The sequence below is a fragment of the Zonotrichia leucophrys genome, chromosome 2 (assembly GCF_028769735.1).
Source record: "Zonotrichia leucophrys gambelii isolate GWCS_2022_RI chromosome 2, RI_Zleu_2.0, whole genome shotgun sequence".
In the NCBI taxonomy this organism is placed as follows: Eukaryota; Metazoa; Chordata; class Aves; order Passeriformes; family Passerellidae; genus Zonotrichia; species Zonotrichia leucophrys.
Window position 1 is genome coordinate 144,499,824 of NC_088171.1, and position 18,893 is coordinate 144,518,716.

An 18,893-nucleotide genomic window follows, 5' to 3' on the forward strand; every position below is an offset into this window, starting at 1 on the left:
AGTCCACCCATGCCATAGAGACGCTGTGCCCTATAGCTGCACCCCCAGATTCAACAATTTTCTGGGGGTGGCCCACTCTCACTGACAGTGTCGGGAGCTAGTTGGGCTGAAGAAATCTGGCATCGCAGCAGTACAGATTTTCTATATTGTTTTTTAAAACAGTATGATAACTAATAACTTTTCAATATAACATGTATCCATTAAAAACACATTTGCTAATAAAAATCTTGCTATATACATATACACACACACTATAGCTATATATTCATCTGCCTATCTGTCTCTGTAGCCGGTGAATTCCTGCCTTTGCCACAGCACCATGAGCTCCTTCTCTGCCCCCAGCTGCCAGCCCCATGAGCACAGCTCTGAACACAAGCCCCACTAACACCGGCCATAGGCCGGCACTCCAGCCAGGTGATGGAGCAGATTGACGGAGGCTTCCATCGCCTGGGAGTGGGTGGCCAGGTCCTGTGTCAGGAGACGGAAGAGGTTGGGTGGCTCCACTGTTTGTACATCTAGGGGCAAACTGATCTCCTCCAGAAGTCTCTGGCTGCCCACAATAAAATTCTCCAGGTGTTTCGCTTCCAGGGATAATCCGATTGCTCCAGAATATCTGCGAGCGGAAGCACAAACTATCCCCATGTGCCTGCACGGTGTTCAGCAGGCACATGATGATGATCTTGATGGAACAGATGTCCTGCATACAATACATACTGGCCAAGAGTTTCAGGCATTTGAGGAGCGAGCTGTCCTGGGGGCCCTGCCTGAAGCACTTGATCTCTGCCACAACGTAGGTCTCAGGCCACATTGGGCTTGAGGCGTAGGGCCCTCGAGGCCAGCTGCCCACAAAGATGGCTGAGGAGCCTGGCTGCACCCCGAAGAACAGCTTAACCTGAAAGTTTCCTTCCTCGTTGAGCAGCCTCAGTTTGCTGGAGCGTTCGGAAGGCAGCAGCACTAAACACCAACTGCGTGACCAGGGCAAATGCCACCAGGTTGATCTCACCAGCACACAGAACCAGTGGACAGTTTTCCTTACATAGAGGTAGGAGTGGTGCACAGGGTGCCTAAGAGGTTGAACTGCCGCATCCTCCTCCTATCCACGTCGCAGTGGTGCAGGAGGCACAGCAGGTTTGCCCCCAGTTGCTCCCTCGGGCAGTTGTATTCCAGCTCCACACAGACACTGACGTTTCGTGCCGGGCATCTGCTCCTCAGTGTCAGGCGGAAGATGTGGCCTCCAGGAGGAGTAAGAGTACCAGCACACAGTATGTGACTCCTCCTCATGGGCAGTCCAACTGTCAAAGGCACTGCCAAAAGCAATGGCTCCTTGCAGCACCAGAAAGACATGTCCTTCTCAAGACACACCTGAGGACACTTGTGAAGTTGTCCCTCAGGGACAATGCTGTCCTCTCACAGCCTGTGTACAGGCCACTTAATGGGCTCCTCTAGAAGCCATCCCAGATTGTAATTCCCATGTCTCGTCCTCTTCCTCTTCCTCATTCTCCTCCTGGCCACTGCTCTGCGTCTGACAGCTTCTTTGCATAAAGCACAGTGCCAAGGGAAGGAGCAGGAGCCCAGCAAATACCCAGACTTGCCAGTGCTGCAAGGCAGACCAGAGCAGGTCTCCCCAGGATTTGCTGCTTGGCTCCAGCATGAGCTGCTCCAGCTCCTGCTCCAGCCAAATCCTCTCCTGTTCCTGGAGCTTCACATGCGCCTCCATTCGCAGGTGTGTCACCTCATCCAAACCATTGCCCACAGGCTGTGGGTACTGGACAAGGCTTTGCAAGTGCAAGAACCAGAATACCTGGGAATCTATGGCCTGCAGGAGGATGGAGAGAAGGCCTCAAGTGGCACTGGCAGAGAGGCAGCTGTCACTGGGGACAGCAGGGATGCGAACCCCAGAGATCTGGGGGCAGGGAAGACAGATCCCTGGGGACCTGGCACGCAACAAGGCCTGTCCTTCTGCCCCAGCAGCAGTAGCATGCCCTGCCCAAGGATTTCCAATGAGGCGCTGTCCCTGCATGCAGGGGGAGAAGCCAGCCCTGGTAGCGTTTCTGCCCCAGCCCTTGTTCCCAGCACAGCCTCCCTGTCACATGTGCACTCACTGCTTGCCCAAGCAATGCAGGGCCAGTGTTACCTGCTGAGGCTTTCTATATGTGCCCCCATAGTGACATGGTGCCCCCATGGTGTCATAGGTGCCACAGCACACGACAGCCAGTCCTGCCCTTCATCCCCACCCTGGCTCAGACACTCAGAGTAGCTGGAAACAAACAAAGCCCCTGCAGCAGTACAGCACAGGCCCACCAAGCATAAACAGGCCTCCAGGGGCTCCCTCCACATAGCAGCAGAAGCTCCTTGAGCTCCTGTCAAATGTAAAATGAGCTGACACTGACAAAGCACTTGGATGCTTTGCTCGCTGAGATCTCCTCCCATGGGATGACATCAGTTCCCTCAGCACTGATGCCTCTGCTTGAAGCTGTGTCCTTGGAGCCTTTGTGCCACCCCTCGGTGTGTGGCAGTGAATATCCTGGTGGTGGGGAAGGGGCCTCTGCCTGGTAGCCTCTCTCTTCCTGTTGTGCCATTGTGAGAGGACACTGTCCTGCAGTGATCTTGAAATATTTTTGAGTAACGTCTAAGGTGATTATTGGTATTATTATTTTAAGCGATGTGCTTTGTAATCTGTCTTCTTTATTTCTCCCCTTTTTCTATACACTGAGTTTGTTGACAATAAACAGTCCTGCACAGCATTAGTTTCAGGCTTGCTGGACACATGGTGGGTCTATTATATTGTAGTGGCAATAGGATCAAGTCCAATCAACCTCAGAAACCATACTCTCTAATCATTGCTACCACTGGGAAAAAGATATGCAGACAAAAACTCATGGACCATCTTGAGCTTCGTTATGGAAATAAAGGAAGTGGCATTTGTGTTGTTCAGTTGTCAAGTTGCTAGCTGAGTGACCGATGATGATACCTGCTCCCTTGTTGTTCAGCATGGAGCAGCCATTTCAGCAGTGAAGAGAATTATATTTCTCTTCTATGTAAAAGGATACTTTTGCACCTGATGAATCTGTAAAAATGTGTGGAATAAAAGTTTAAAAGTCACCTACTTGCTCTTACTGGTATTTCTACTTGGCAATTTTCCGCTTCATGAGCAGACAAGTCTTTCCAAAAGAACAGCTATTGAACAAGAGCATTGCTGTTTTTCATTTCTACTGCATGAAATGCACTGATCATACTATGAAAGTTTGCCTGCTGTATTCCATTAGCAATAATCTGTACCATCGAGACGATGCAATAACTTGTGTTGTTGCTTCTGTTGAGTGACATTTTTAATCTCAGTTTCCAACTAGAAATAACATTTTGAGAACCTCTTGAGTACATAAAAGATTTCTGGAACAAGTGTCAGACAAAACAGACTTAATCAGCAGAAATTATTTGCAGAGTTCTGTCAGTGTACAAAATAATGAAAATTTTATTTTATTCCTTGTTTAAACTTCAGAAATACATAGCTGGTCTGCCAGTAGTATTCAAAATTTGACATTCTTTTAAAGACTTAAACATTTCACCAATATTCAAGAGCCTTCATTAACTCTTGTGCTTACTTTATTTATTAAGCTGCACTCTTGCAGCAGTTCTAATGAACATGTGTTTGGAAGTCTCCTTGACTAAACTGAATTTCAAGGTTTTACAAATTTTTTGGAACTGAATTACTTCCAGCCTATTTTGAGCTTTGCCAAACACTTTGAATTATATACCATCTAGGAGGATATCAGTCCTTACTGTAGCCAACTGTTTTTAAATAGCTATATTTAATGAATAATAAAGAACTAGAAAAAAAAATCTATAGCCCTCCAAGACAACATAACAAAACCAGCAACTACCCCAAAAATGAAACAAACAAACACACATGCAGGCACAACAACCCCCCATAAAAACCCCTCAGAAAATCCATAGGGTCAGCAATAGAGTTTGGACAAAATCCAGTCATGGTGATGTCCATCCCCAGTGCATATTCACTGACCTACATCTGCATATTTGCAATGGTAAGTCAATAAATGGTACCACAATGACATATTAAGACTTATCAGTATCTGAATGGCATTGATTTTTTAGTACAGATTGGATGCTTCAAATATTCTCTTTTTCTCTGCACCTAGAGAACAGCTGTGTGTGATTACTGTAGTATTTTCTTGTCACTGAAAGGAGAACATTATACTTCCATTTCTTACTCTGAAATTATTTTCTTCTTTTGGCTGATAATAAGCAGGTATTTGAGATCTGATTCAAAGACAAGATACAATCAGTAGATCTTCTTGCTTGGATAGCCTGGTGAGAGCATTAATTGGGCTGTGGGCATCAAAACATTCTTTGTGTGTTTTCCGGAATCCACTGAAATTGCTGTTAGCAGCTCAGCTAACCATGAGATGGGAACTGCATGTCTGAAATGACTTTTGAATTACTTTTGTTTAGGAGAATCTATTTAATTTTGGTATTATTTTTTAATGTTGAACATTTGGCATGAAAGTATGGCATAGGTCTGATTTCTGAAAGAGAAGTTTCCTGTGAGGATCAGATTCTCTGAGGTCTTTACCTTAATCCATCCTATGAGATCAGAAATACCTCACCAGTTCCCACTTCTGGAAATCAAGTTGCATGTCTGTTGTGTGTGTGCTAATTCTTCATTTGTTTAGTAGTATGATTCAGTTATCCCCCATGTGGACCCAGATGGTTCTCCTGAGACTGCCCTCCCCTTTAAGTGTCTCTCAAGTTGCTTTGTTCTGTCTCCCTTTGTTCCAGACCCTTTCCTGCCTGTCAAGGCAGCCCTACCCCTTCTGCCTTGTCCACCAGAGTAAACCCTGCCCTTTGTTCTACAATGTTCTGTGCCAATTATCCCATGAACCAATCCCCTATGCGGGGGAAGGGTAGATATAGGTCCAATTGTGTCAGGAACCCACGTCTTAAAAAAGGAATCCACTTGCCGCAGCAGTTACGTCCAAATATGGACAACACTGGACAAACCAGACCAGTGAAGAGCTTTTTTTATTATCAGCACATCAGTCTCAAGACATTGTTAGACAATGGAGACAGGATGTTAACAGCCCACTGATCCACAGGGAATGCCAAGGAGGTGGAGTATTACAGCATAGCATAAAACCATCTCAGCCTAGATTTCATCCAATCATACATAGAACAACACATATTGACAAGCATTCTATCCAATCTTGTAAAACACACGTAATGGTAGTTAAAACAAAGACTGGTTCATAAGAGACAAAGAACAGAGCTCTATTCATGCTAACCTTCTAAAGATATACATTAAATAACCTTGTTGCCATCCATAAGCCAATTCTACAGAGGCCTATTGTTATTTGTCACCTATGCTCTACTGCTTGGGAAACTTTTCTGCTGTATTTGCAATGCTAACAAAACTTCAGTCTGAGACCTATACTTTTTTAACCATTTTCCTAAAAACCCTCTAACATTATGGATTCCAACACCCTATTGGACCCTCTCTCCTCCCCTGACCCTGATTAGTTATTACCCTGAAACCACAACCTAAGAGTCACCCTATTGGTTATTCTGTTGTATCCATCCCTGTTTTTTTGTTGGTTCAAAAAGCCATGCATAGAGGTACTTGGGGATTTTGCTGTTTGTGAACCCTTTGCTTGTGAACCCTTCTCTTAGTTAGCCTCCACCTTTCCTCACCAATAAATGGGTTGGAATCTCACCACAGAAGAGTCTCTCCTGCCTTCTTTATCCAGTCCTTGCTGCATTGCTGTAGAGCACCTTGCAGAGCAGTGGGCTCTGAGGTTCTGATTTTGGCAACACCCCAGCCAAGTCAGCTCCCCACACTTGTTGCTGCCCCGGGACTTAATTGACTTAGCCAGGGCTCTGGCAGGCAGTGGCAGGTGTCCATTCTCCACTCTTTGCTGGCGGAATGTCCATCCCTCAAAGCTCAAAATCTTCGGAACTTCAATGAGGAAGCCTTGCTCAGCAAAGCTATTCAGAGGACTCATTCACATTCAAATCATCAAATGAAATGAATGAAGCTAAAACTTCTAGATTAACTTGGATCTAAAATATCTCCTTTGTTTTTTTGATGGATTTGGGATTTTTATTGCTAATAATATGGAAAGGTTATTTGAAGAAATACAATACGTAAAGCGGTATATGGATCTTTCTTAGAGCCCCCGAAGTCTTTCAGTGTTTTGGAACATTTGGCTAGTTTATGCAGTCATTTCTCCAATGAAATGGACCCATAATCTACAGAAAACAGCTTGTTGTTTTGGGTTTTTTTCCCACACAGTGGGTATTTCCTTTGGGGAAACCAGCTCTTCCTGAAAGAAAGAATAAAAGGGGTGCAAAAAGATGAGTACTGAAAATGCACAAACAATGTTTTGATGTGAGATTCTATAGTAGAGTCACATTTCTAAATCAGTAATTTTTTTACATTCCTGTGTAAAGATAAGCATAGAAAAGACATAATGACTTTGAGGGTTTTTCAGTAACAGTTTCTAAAAATAATGTAGGAGTCATAAACACAATGTACAAGCAGTCTTCTTCATCTGTTTGACAATTTGCAAACTCCCAAGGGATTTCTGATATGTTCTGCTCCGAGCTGTTGATCATCAACCCAGTATAAATCAGATCAGCTCATTAGGAAAGGCCCATAATCTAGGGAGAGCACCAAAATGCAGGATATGATCATTAATTTTGACAGAAATATGAACCAGGGGAACAGAAATAGAGGTTGTTGGAATTTTTTGTCAGGAATAGCAAACTTGCTGAAAAAGGCAGTTTTAGACTAACAAAATAAATAGGAATTCTATTCAGATTGGGCAGATTTTTTTAATTTAATTTTTTTTTTTTAATTTATTTCTCCATACAGTGGTGGAACAGTTTGACTTTTTTTTTTTTTTTTTTAAATAGCACGTATTTTTAAAATGCAGCTTGGTTTTATTTTAGGAGTATATTAAAAACTGAAAAATTAAGACATCTTTTAAATTTGTTCAAAACAGATTTCTTGGGGGCTTATTATTGTTAAAAATAGGAAAAGAGAGATTACTTAATTTTAAAGGAATTAGTTTTGTTTGTAGATTGTTTTATTTCTCTCAGATTCTTACATTCACTTGACAAGTCAACCTCTTACTAATGAATGCCATGTTCTGTGCTGCTGAATGTTGCAGGCTTCCACCTTGATTACCCATTTCCAGGAAGAAAACACCTGGAACACCTGGAACAGATGATAACAATTCTGGTGCTTTTAGCAAATTTTTCCTGATTTATAATACTTCATAGAGGAAGGACAGTCATGCTTTGTTCTGATATAATATGTTTTGCTTTGCTGTAATGCTGTTCATTTAGTTAGAATTAACAGCTACTATCATGACTAAAGCTAGCAAAGAAACTGTAAATCACTCGAGCTGAACATATAGCCCTGAATCTCGAACTCAGGTCTCTAATAATAGGTTATAAATGATGCTTAGTATTTATAGAATTAAATTGAATTTAGGTGCCTAACAACTATTCTTTTCTCATTCCTGTGTAATAAACTTCTGTTTATCTCTCATCAGAGCAGAGAGAAAAGCTGATATGTCAGCTGTCTAATGAAAAGGTCTTGATAATGAATAATTTACTATTCTTGGAGATGTTTGTGAAAATTAAGTTTCACCAAGGCTATAACTGTGCAGCCACTCAAGTGAATCAGAAAATAACACTCTGTAAGTAGTTTTAAAATCTGGCTCAGAGCAAAGAGAACTTCGTCTTTCTGGATAACAGTCTGTTTTCACATAGCTAAAGGCTGTCATTCATGTTTGTACTGAATATATTTCAGCTAAACAACACTAACATGGTGACAGAGAGAAGAACAAGACAGCACCTCCATCACTGGGAAAGTAAAATAGGCTTAAGAATTCACAAGCCCACAGTATATATTTCCAACAATTACTGTAAATTATTTTGGATGCCTTGTTTACTGAGTGCTATGCGTTCAAGAAAAATAACTAAGGATAAAGTTAAGTTCCCCTTCATTTTTCAAGAAAATCAGGCCCTTGAGGGTGAGTCCTGTTCAAGTTGTGCTTAAGTGGAACTCCAGTTAGGTTGAAAATAACCACGTGATTTTGGAAATGCTTGGTTTGGGTAAGGATGGGTTGAATGGAGAGCATCCCCATCCTGCTGTTATTCAACAGGGCAGAGAGCACCCAGTACTGTGAGCTGCTGCTGTGTGCCTGCCCAGCAGGGAGGCACTGCAAAACCCTGGGGCCCAAAGAGGCAGGGAGCTGGCATGGAAAAAGGGAGAAGCAGCCCCAGTCTTTGGTCTTGCAGGTGCCATCAGCAGGGACTGAAAGCTGAGGGTCACCCCTGAGCTCGGCTGCTCCTGTGGATGTTGGAGGAGGTAACACTGCACTGCTTCTGGCTCAGGTGTTCATACACACATCAGGAAACCACAGCCCAGCTGCTCAGCCTGGAGAAGACTTCAGGGAGATCTTACTGCAAGGGAGCTACAAGAATGATGGAAGAGGGGCTTTCCACAAGGACATGCAGTGATAGGGTAAGAGACAATGGCTTTAACCGTGAAGGAAGGTAGGTTTACATTAGATGTTAGGAAGAAATTCTTTACTATGAGAAGTTCTTTGTTATTCTTTAATACTTCTTTACTGAAACAGGTTGCCTAGAGAAGTTGTGGATGCCCAATTTCTAGAAGTGTTCAAGACCAAACTAGATGGGGCTCTGAGAAACCTGGTCTCATGGAAGATATCCCTCCCCATGCCAGGGGGGTTGGAACTGTATGATCTTTATGGTCCCTTCCAACCAAACCATGACTATGGTCCTATCTCACCAATACTGCTGCTTCCTCATCTGATCAGAGGTAGAAATGGTGAGTGGAACAGAATTCCACAAGGACCCCTCTCCTGCTCTGGACAGCAGATCAAACACCACTCTTGCTCCACTCAACAGCATCTCAAAAGAATGCTCTGGCCTAGTCACAGTTACTCCTTTCTTTTCCATTACCTGTAACTTGATTTTGAACAACTTGCTATTGGCTCCACAATCATCTCACCCCTCCCTGCTTTCACAGAAGCAGTGTAACCAAGGCTGTAACTCAGTCACTTCTCACCATCTTCTGCATTGAAATGAATTTTTTTTTTTTTTTTGATGTCAAAACAACAGTTCTGGCTCAATTGAATATGGTCTCTGCCATTAATTCTCCACCTTATTTTTTTGTCGCTAAAAAATTTTCCTTCCTTCACATGAGCATGTTGAAAGTTGGGGGTGCAGGAGCCCAGGATGGGAATGAACAGCATTTTATAAAACGAGGCCATTCTCATGGTGTTTCAGCCATCTAAGGCAAAGAGTATAGGAGCAATTGCTTAAAAGGATGGCTTAGCATTTCACTATGAAGTCCAAAGTGCCCAATTCATCTTTCCTATTCCAAATGCACCAACATTTACAACAATTTACAATCTCTTTCCTATTTCTCTAAAACACATTGTGGTAGTATAAACCTGAATTGCTTACAACCATTACTGCTTCTGCCAAAAAAAAAAAAAAAAACCTTCATCCAGATTTAGTAATGTCATATGAAGCATCATAAATACTATTAAATTAGTGGCATTTCCTTACCATGCCTGAATCATAGGTGTTCAGAAATGCTTTATCTTTGTTATTTTGAAATGTGTTCCTTTCCATTCACAAAACTAAAAGGTTTCAGTTCTGATTCATTTTCCTTTTGTAGGAATTAAAATTCAAAGCATGACTTTAGAGGGACTCTAAAATTGCTTCCTGATTTAATCTTTAAATCAGCATTCTGGGTTTTTTTTTTTTAATCTTCTGAGGCAATATCCAGAATAATGAGACTGTTGAAAATGTGAATAATATGAATGTCACTTCCATACTTTTTGGCTTGGAAAAGAAAAAGATTTTGCTTTTTAACACAGAAGAGTCCAATCAGTCCCAAAGGTAATTGTTGCAAGAAGCAGAGTGAAAAAGTTCCTTGTAGTGTAAGTAAAAGACAGCCCTATCTTCTGTCACACAAGGCAGCAAAACTGTTGTGTAGTAAGTGAGCAGATGTTAGATGTGAAATTAAAAGAACTGTTTCATCCCAGATGAATATGTGGCATTGGATGCAAGTGGAAGAGCCCGAGAGATCTGTAATGACACCACCAAAATAGGAAAATATCTCATTTTCCCCCTCCTTTCTCTCTCTCACCTGCACTGTCACATGCTCTGAACAATATCTCAGGCAGCTAAGAGCTGTGAAAAAATTGAATGTAATTGGAATGTTGGAGTAGCTCCAATGAAAAATGAAGGTGTCTTAGAGTTACGGGCTACAAATTAGATCTAAGGTAACCAGTGGGATTCTCAGTAGCACTTGAGAACATCAGATCCTTTTGTAGTTCTAGGAATGACTCAGATTTTCTCAGGATGTAACAGGAGAGTAATTAAAACAACACTGTAGGATAAATCCTGGGCTCTCATACCACTGTGAAGATAATTAGTACGGATATTTGGTGGTTTGTTTTGTTTTGGTGGGTTTTTTGTGGGTAGGTTTTTGTTTGTTTGTTTGGGGTTTTTTTTTTCTGTTTGTTTTTTATCTTCAACAACTCTGTATTGCAAAACATTCACAAGTTCTTGACAGAGGTGAGAACCTAAGACTTCTTCTTTCCCAGGCAAGTATCTAGCCACTGTCTCCTCCCAAACTCACACAGAGCCCTATAACCTCAACAGTTACCTGGCCTCTGCCAAATGCTGTGAACCAGCTACTCCTCTTTCAGGCTACAGAGAGAATTGCTGGGCAAAACCCACCATGAATCTGAACATCACTGAGACAACAACCACGTAGTAATGCAAGTAAGAATACGGAGTCAGGTCTGTACAGCGTGTATAAAAAGCAAGACCTTTTCAATAAAAGACCTTTGGACACAATGTGTGAGATGGTATATACTAGATTTCTTAATTAAGAGGTTTTTGAACAATATACAGAGGCATCCAAAAGAACATTCTGATGGTGATGGAGTACTTCAGCTTTCTTTAGAAAAAATTTACAGCAGTATAATCATCCATCAAGTGTTGAAATATATGGGTTTTGGTGTTGGGTTTTTTCCTCTTTTTTTCTGCCTCCTTGGGAGCTAAAGAATCAACTAGAAGAAGAATGACTGTTTCAGCTCTTTCCAGCTAATTGGGAGGAACTGACAAAGACTCCAAAGATAAGGGGTAATTTTTTAGAAAATGAAGAATAGCATTCACTAATTTTTAGGATGTGTGAAAGTGCTCTGTAGAGTAAATCTAGGAAGGATTTTGAATGCTTGTTATGCAAAGAGGTAGGCAGGATGTCTGAGGAACACAGTCCAATTCAAAGCAGGCGGGTGATCTGATGGAGAGTGCGGCGAGGTGTCTGGCCTTATCGTTCAGATATCCGGCTAGCAGAGGGTGGCCAAACACCCAGATGCAATCCTGCCAGCACCCCTCGGCGTCTATGGGCCTTGGGCTGTGCTGGCTGCGGACGGGCTCGCTGCTGCCAAGACGAGGAAGAAGGAGCTGGACACTCGCTGGGGACAAACTCAGGTTTATTGGAGATTCCAAGAAGTCAACCAGGGAGTGACCAAGAACAATGGGGTGGAGCAAGGTTTTAAAGGGAGGAGGTGTCTCAGGGAGGGGTTTACAAAGAACCAATAAGGGAGTGAACATAACATGACAGACATTAGGAAAAACCAATTGAAACAAAGTAAGGGAGGGGCCCCGGGACCACAGCCAATCATAACCCCTACAGGGAAGAAGATTCTAGTAAACTGGGAGGAGTAGGGGTGATTGACCAGGCCCACGGAGGAGAAACAAGCACATATATAAGGGAGGGGAAGAGGAATTACATAACATAGGGGATTGACAAAACCAATGGCGGGAGTAACTACAGTAACAAAATGAGCGGCAGGGCTAAGGCGGGAAAACTGGGGAGGGCAGAACCATTATATAAAATGGGGGGGTACAGTACAGAAAATAGGGGAAAAACTAAATGAACTTAACAAACACACCGCAACAAGAGAGTGTATTATATATCTAGAAATAAACTCCCCAGGTGAAAAAGACAGGTAGGAAGTGAAGCATAGTGGTTGTGGTTGAATTATGAGCCCTTAAAAGGTTTGAAAGTAATGTCATTACAAATTTGTACAAGTGACTAAGAATGAACATAAGTGGCTAATATTGCGAGAAGAGGAAAAAAAAAACCAGAAAAATATACAAAGTTATTCTTAGTGAAGGAAAGAAAAATCTATATAAATACTTCTGAAGCAACAGAAAAAAAAAGCAATAAAGAAAAGAGAAATTCATTACCAGATGGGAAAACAAATCCTGGCAAAAAGCTAATGACATGTAGAAGCTGCAGTGCAGTTTGCCTTCTCTGAAAGGCTTCATTACAAAAGTGGCACATGACACAGAGTCACAGAATGAAGTTCAACAAAGAATGAAGAAACAGAGAAAAAGCATTAAGGATTATTTAAGGAATAAACAGATCAACAGTTGACCTGCATGCAATTCACTCTGTGATGCTTGCAGGAGTATCTGGCTAAGTCACCTCATCATTTGTTGATATCTTTGGTACCACATAAGGGATGGGTGGTAGTGAGAACTGAGGAGAGAAAAACTTTGGATCATCTCTAAAAAGAAAGAGGGATCTCATAGAGGAATTCAGGTAGCTCAGCCTCACTGCTGGAATGAGACTAACACATTTTCATTACATAAACTATAATAATAATAATAATAATAATAATAATAATAATGTGGCAAAAAACAACCAGCACGGGATTTTCAAAAGAAGTCAAATGAAATTATTCTAATTTGTTTTTGTGGTAGGAAGACAAAGGAGGTGCAGATAGTCTATTCAATTTGCATTGTGGATAACTTATAAATTTGAATTTAAGGGTTTGACGCTGTCTCCCTTTATATTCCTGTAAAAAAGGAAAAGTTTTCTAGATAAAAACATTGTATTTGCACTAGTGATTGGTGAAAAATGCATGCAGAATACTTTACTGGGAGGTACTGCAGTCCATTTGTTTCTCTGTGTGACATTACAATTACTAAATGCTGGAATCAAGCACATAGTGATGAAATATCAGAGTGGCCTCCCAGTCAGACCCCTTTACATTGCAAATTTGACATGAACCAACGAAGTGACACTGGTGCAGAAAGGCTGAGTGCATTTCAGCATGGCATTCACAGCTGTGCTGCATATGAAGAAAGAAAAAGGGTAAATAAGTCTCTGTTAGTCAATGTTTATGAGGTCCCAACTGTAGTACTGGCAAGGCTCAGTGGAGAAAAGGAAAGAGAGGTATGATTTTTGAAGGAAGGTGAACAGGCCTGGGCCAGTATTTCCAGGAAAAGAAGGGATGCAGAGCTGGAGCCACCCACCTTTCTTTGCCTAAGGCAGACTATATGTATCCTTTTGTTTCTTAAAAGTTAAATTGATAAGGATACCACCATTTTCCTAAGACATCTATTGCAGCTCTCAATTTATTTTTAATATTGCATTTCTCCTCAGCCCCTGTTACAGTGCGTTTTCTTTGTTTGGTAGGTTTACTTCTTAATTTGTGGGTTTGCTCACTGTTTTATTTGTGCGTTTTATAATCCCTCCTTATTGTCCTCCCCCTGTCTTCAGAGTGGCATAGGCTTCTCATTTTGTATCTTGTGTTTCTAAAATTAGACATACTCCCTCATTAGATGTCAATCTTTCCTTTGGCGCCTAGCCACTCCCTACCAAGTCTTAATCCCCAGCCTTCCCAGTTGTCAATCCTTCCTTTCCTCGCCCTTTTTCCCCAGAATCCTCCTTGCTTTCCCCTCCCATTGAGTCAATCCTCCCCCAAACCTGCCCTTTCTTCTGGAGAATTCCCTGCCTATTCTGTATCTTTTAGAACCCTATTGGCTTACCCAAGTAATGTCCCTCCCCATTGCTCCCTTACTGGTTCAAAAGTGTAAAATGTCCCGCCTTCAACGCCTCCCCAACCATACCCCTATTGGTTTGCTACCCTAAACCCCTCCTCCCGAGTGAGGTTATAAAAGCTCTTGTTTCGCCTCAAGTCTTGTCTTGGGTGCTGGTCATGAAATAAAGGCACTTTTGTTTCGCCCCCACGACCTGTGCTGCTGACTTTTGCTCCTGCACTGAATCACTGCTGGTAGCAGGCATTTGTGGAGGTTGAGAGGTGGATCTGTTGCGCCCCTGTTGTCATCGTCCTGGCGGGCACAGAGGCACAGTCAGTGCAACACGACAAGCCCCCTTATTTTTAGGTTAAACACTGTTTTTTGTCTCCTTTCTTGTAGGCTTTTTTAAAATCTCTCATAATACCTTTAGGTTTCCTTGAGTTCAGTGCATCTTCCCTAAACACACTGCCCAGCCCTGACTATCCTCCTTAACATATCTCTTTTAAGTAACTGCCACTGTCAGTTCTCTTCATCACGTCCTGTGTGTATTGCCTTCTCATAAGCCCTAATTTGTCACTTTTGTGACTGGATTGAAGCGCACTATCTTGCGCTGTACTGGGGCTGCAGGATTGCAAGACCTGTCATTTCACTGGCTGTAGTAATTATTCTGTTCTCCAATCATTATGCCTTCTTAATCAGAAAAAGATCTCACAAAACCAGTAGGTATCTGCTATTTTAAATTTCCCTACTCAAAACACACTAAATAAACCAACCAACCAACCAAAATAACAAAAACAACTGACAAAAGAAAGAATTTCTCAGCCTTTCCATTCTGAGGAGGCTGTAATCTGATCCTCCTAAGACTCCTCCCATGGGACACCTGATAAACCCCCAGCCCGGGTCTGTGTCCTCCCTCTCTGCTCTCTCTGCTCTTGGCTCTCTGGGCTTTGCTTGGGCTCCTGGGCCTCGCATCCTGCGAAATAAAATGTACTCGTGTGCTTAACAACAAAGAGACTTGCCTCTTCTTTTTTTTTTTTTTTTTTTTTTCTTCTTTTTTTCTTCAGATGTGGTCTCCTTGGACAGATTGTCACTGTAGCCACAGGCTGCTGCAGTATTACAAGGATTGGATGAACTGACTGCTTTTTCCAAAAGCCCCTCAGTGAATGACATTTTGACAATTTTAATAATTTCAAGCCTTATTTTCTGGAAAGCTTCACCAGTTTCTCTCCCAGAGTTTGATCCACTTAGATTTCAGTTTGATGCCATGTACAAGATATCCCCTGTTACAGCCACAATATTCTCTTTCTTTCTTAAACACTTAGATGTTTTTCAGCAGTTCTAACCCACTAGATTCCTATTATATACTTCCAAATACACAAAAATACAACCAAAACCTAAGAATTGTGTCTCCTGAAATGGGTAAAGATTTGGAAACCTGACACAGTTTTAGCTTGTGACTAACGTCACAACTAAAAGCTTCAACTTTTTTTTTGTTACTTGCACTCCTGCAGGTGTTTCATAACACTAAAGAAAACTCACAAGCACAATATTAGAAACAAGCTTAAAGCTTCCAGTGACAATTCTCACCTAAAACAGCATAAGCAGGATCAAATTGGTAAAAGTTACTGTGCGAAGACTTCAAGAACTGGCAGATATAGAATAAAATACTTTAGTTGCAAGGGACCTACAATGGTCATCTAGTGGAACTGCCTAAGCCCTACAGGGGTGACCATAAGTTAAACTAGTGTGACAGTGGCATCATGACAATGTTTCTTGAGCACAAACAGGTTTAGGGCATTGACCACCTCTCTTTAAGAATTCTGTTCCAATGTTCAGCAACTCTCTCAGTAAATAGATGCTTCCTAATGTCTAGTGTAAAACTTCCCTCATGCATTTCTGAAATGTTCCCAGTTGTCCTGTTGCTATGTTTAGACTACTATCAGTGGATCACAGAATCAATGAGGTTGGAAAAGACCTCTGAGATCATTAAGTCCAGCCCCTGACCCAACACCATGTCAACTAGACCATGGCACTGAGTGCTACATCCAGTTAAACACCTCTGGGGATGGTGACTCTACCACATCCCTTGGGCAGCCCATGCCAATGTCCAATCACCTCTTCTGTGAAGAAAATCTTATTGCTATCCAACCTGCAAGTCCTATGGCACAGTGTTGAGGCTGAATCCTCCAATACTGAACTTAGTCTCTAGCCCTCCTGAGAGCTCCCACAGCTGCTGAAATTCACACACGATCCCCTTTCCTGCTAAAAACACATCTCCTGAAGGATCTCTCATGCAGCAGGGGGCTGTTATCCTTTTTTTCAATACCGTGGTGCCTTTCAGTTGGTAATCCATAATTCAAACATCCTCTGTGCACTGTGTGCAGACACGGTGTTCTAAGGGGTTGATGAACTCTTTGCTTCCTACGGCTCTTTCACACTGAAGAGGAGCAGCCCAAGCCCCTCAAGGCCCGCTGGGGACTCACCTCAGCGGGCTGGGCCGAGGCCTGTGGGAAGGCCCTGGCACAGCACCACGCCTCGCCCTGGGCTGCCTGCGCCTGTCTGGGGCAGAGGCTGGGGAAGGAGGAGGGCAGTGCTGGCTCTGAGGCTGAGGAAGAAAGAGCGTGGTGCTGGCTCTGAGGCCAGGTGGCAGCAGGAGAAGCCCTACCCTCATGGGGGCCCTGGTGCTACTGCCCTGTTGAAGGGGCCCAGACATAGAAGTGGGAACTTCCCAGACATGGGAAGTACGGCAGTGTTCTGCTTTGACAGCTCACTTTCAAGAACAGACTAAATAGCTTTAACCTTTATATAAAAAAATAAACACTATTAAAGTAATGAGTTTAGTAAGTACACCAGAGCACAGACTGATAGTTTGGGAAGTATAGCATAGTACAGATTAATACAAACCAACATAAAAATTGTCACATAGTAAGTGGTGCATCAGACCTCATCTAGGATTATTTGATAATGAACAAATCTCAGTAACTATAGGTTAAACTTGATAATGAACAAATTCAGTAACTAGAGATTAAACTTTGTTAACTAGATACAACAGTTTAAATTCAGTGCACACTTTATTAGCTGGCTTCAGTTTTCAAAGTGAAGTCTTGTCAGAGTAGACACTGAGTGACTGTGACTAAAGTGACTATCTCCATTTTTTCTTTACTTTATACTCTTGTCAATCAAAGAACTACTTTTTCTTATTAACCTTTGAATTTTTCATGTCCACACATATCTACAGTGCTTTGTATCAAAACATCCTATTTCAAAACCCTTTCCAAGTTCAAGGAGACCTACTCCTTTTGATGCCTTTATTGTGAAATCAGCTATGGGTGGAGGCCGGAGGGGTGGTGCACACACCGCTGGCTCCCCTTGGCGATGTGGAGGAGAAGGTAGGCAGTTTTGCTGTACAGCAGAGCTGGGGCTTCCATCCTCACGAGCTTGCCTAGGAAGACACCTTTGGGTTTGTTGTCTAAGGTCCTCACCCTGGTCCAGTTCTTGTTGGGTCATGGTGACAACTTGGAATTACGCCGACGGAATAGAAAGGAAAGGCCTCAAGCAGAACAGGTCACTTGGTCTCCTGAACTGCAGGCTGGCTCATCTTTTCTAGGATGTTATTCCTTTGAATGGTAGCGGATATCTCTTAATTTATATGTACACCTGTGACGTCTCCTTCTTTATAGCTAGAGCCATTTTGGGAAGCAGTAGAGGTAATGCTTGATGGATAAGGGGTACAGGTAAGGGACTGTTGGGTAGGGTGATTAACAATACTGATAATTAACAGAACCAATGCATTCAACCTGGTGATTTGTTGTAGTGTGTTTTTAAGTTTGCTCCCCCATTTTATGTATTGTATCCCCCTGTTCTTGTAAATGGTTCCTCCCTCCCCAGTTTTCCCGCCACTGCCCCTCTGGCAGTTGGTTTCCATAGCAACCCCTGTTTTCGATCAGTTATGTTATATAATTCTTCCTCCCCTATTCTCCCTTAAAAGTAAATGTTTTCTCCTCCCTGGGCCCAGTCAATCACCCCCCTCTCCTCCCAGCATTCGAGAACCTTCTCCTCTCTGGGGATGGTGATTGGCCGTGGTCTCGGGGCCCCTCCCTTACTTTGTATTTATTGGTTACTAATGTATGTCAGTTATGTTCAGCACCTCCCTTTGAGTTTCCCTATTGGTTAGCTGGGCTCCCCTCCCTTCTCCTCCCCTTCCCTTTAAAACCCTGTTTTCCCCCTGTTCGGGGCCATTTGGCTGTGTGTGTTTCCACCATCCATTGGTCACCTCCATCAATAAACCGACGTTTTCACCCCCAGCGAGTGGTCGCCTCCTATCTCGTCCACAGTGCGCAATTCCGAGCTTGCATCCAGCTCAGCCTGAGGCCGAGACGCCGAGGGGGGCTGGCATTCCTATGCGTAGGGGCGTCGGCCTTATCACCCCTGCTGCTAGCCGGACCTAGGGCCGCATACGCCCTCGCGCAGTGATTAACATTTAACAACCAACAAACATGGTTAACTATTGATGAACTGAGTTAACCTATAAACTTGTTCATAACAGCTGGCTTCAGTTTTCAAAGCTAAATTTTGTCAGAGTAGACTTTGTGTGACTGTGAATAAAGTGACTATCTCGTTTTTTCCATAGTTTCCACTTTTATTAACCTTTGAATTTTTCATGTCCACACATATATCTAGAGTACTTCATATCAAAACATCCTATTTCAAAACACTTTCTAAGTTTTAGCAACCAGACCTGACCTCCTTTTCTTTCTGCCTTTCATCCACATGACATACTTCCCTTTAATTAAAAACTTTACAGGAAATCTGGGGCTTGAAGGAGCAGAAGTATTTGCCAACTTCTAGTATAAGGAGGACGGTGATAAATTATTCTATGTTTTTAGGAGAGGAGAACAACAAATATTTCATAGAATCTTAGAATGGTTGGAAGGGACCTTAAAAACCTTCTTGTTCCCACCCCGTGGCCATGGGCAGGGACTCCT

The 18,893-nt window shown here is 42.6% G+C and overlaps 1 pseudogene; it reads right to left on the reverse strand.

Annotated features, from left to right (window-relative positions):
• Window positions 1-381: 381 nt before the first annotated feature.
• On the reverse strand, window positions 382-17,415 carry LOC135442945 (inositol 1,4,5-trisphosphate receptor-interacting protein-like 1; annotated as a pseudogene).
• Window positions 17,416-18,893: the final 1,478 nt, after the last annotated feature.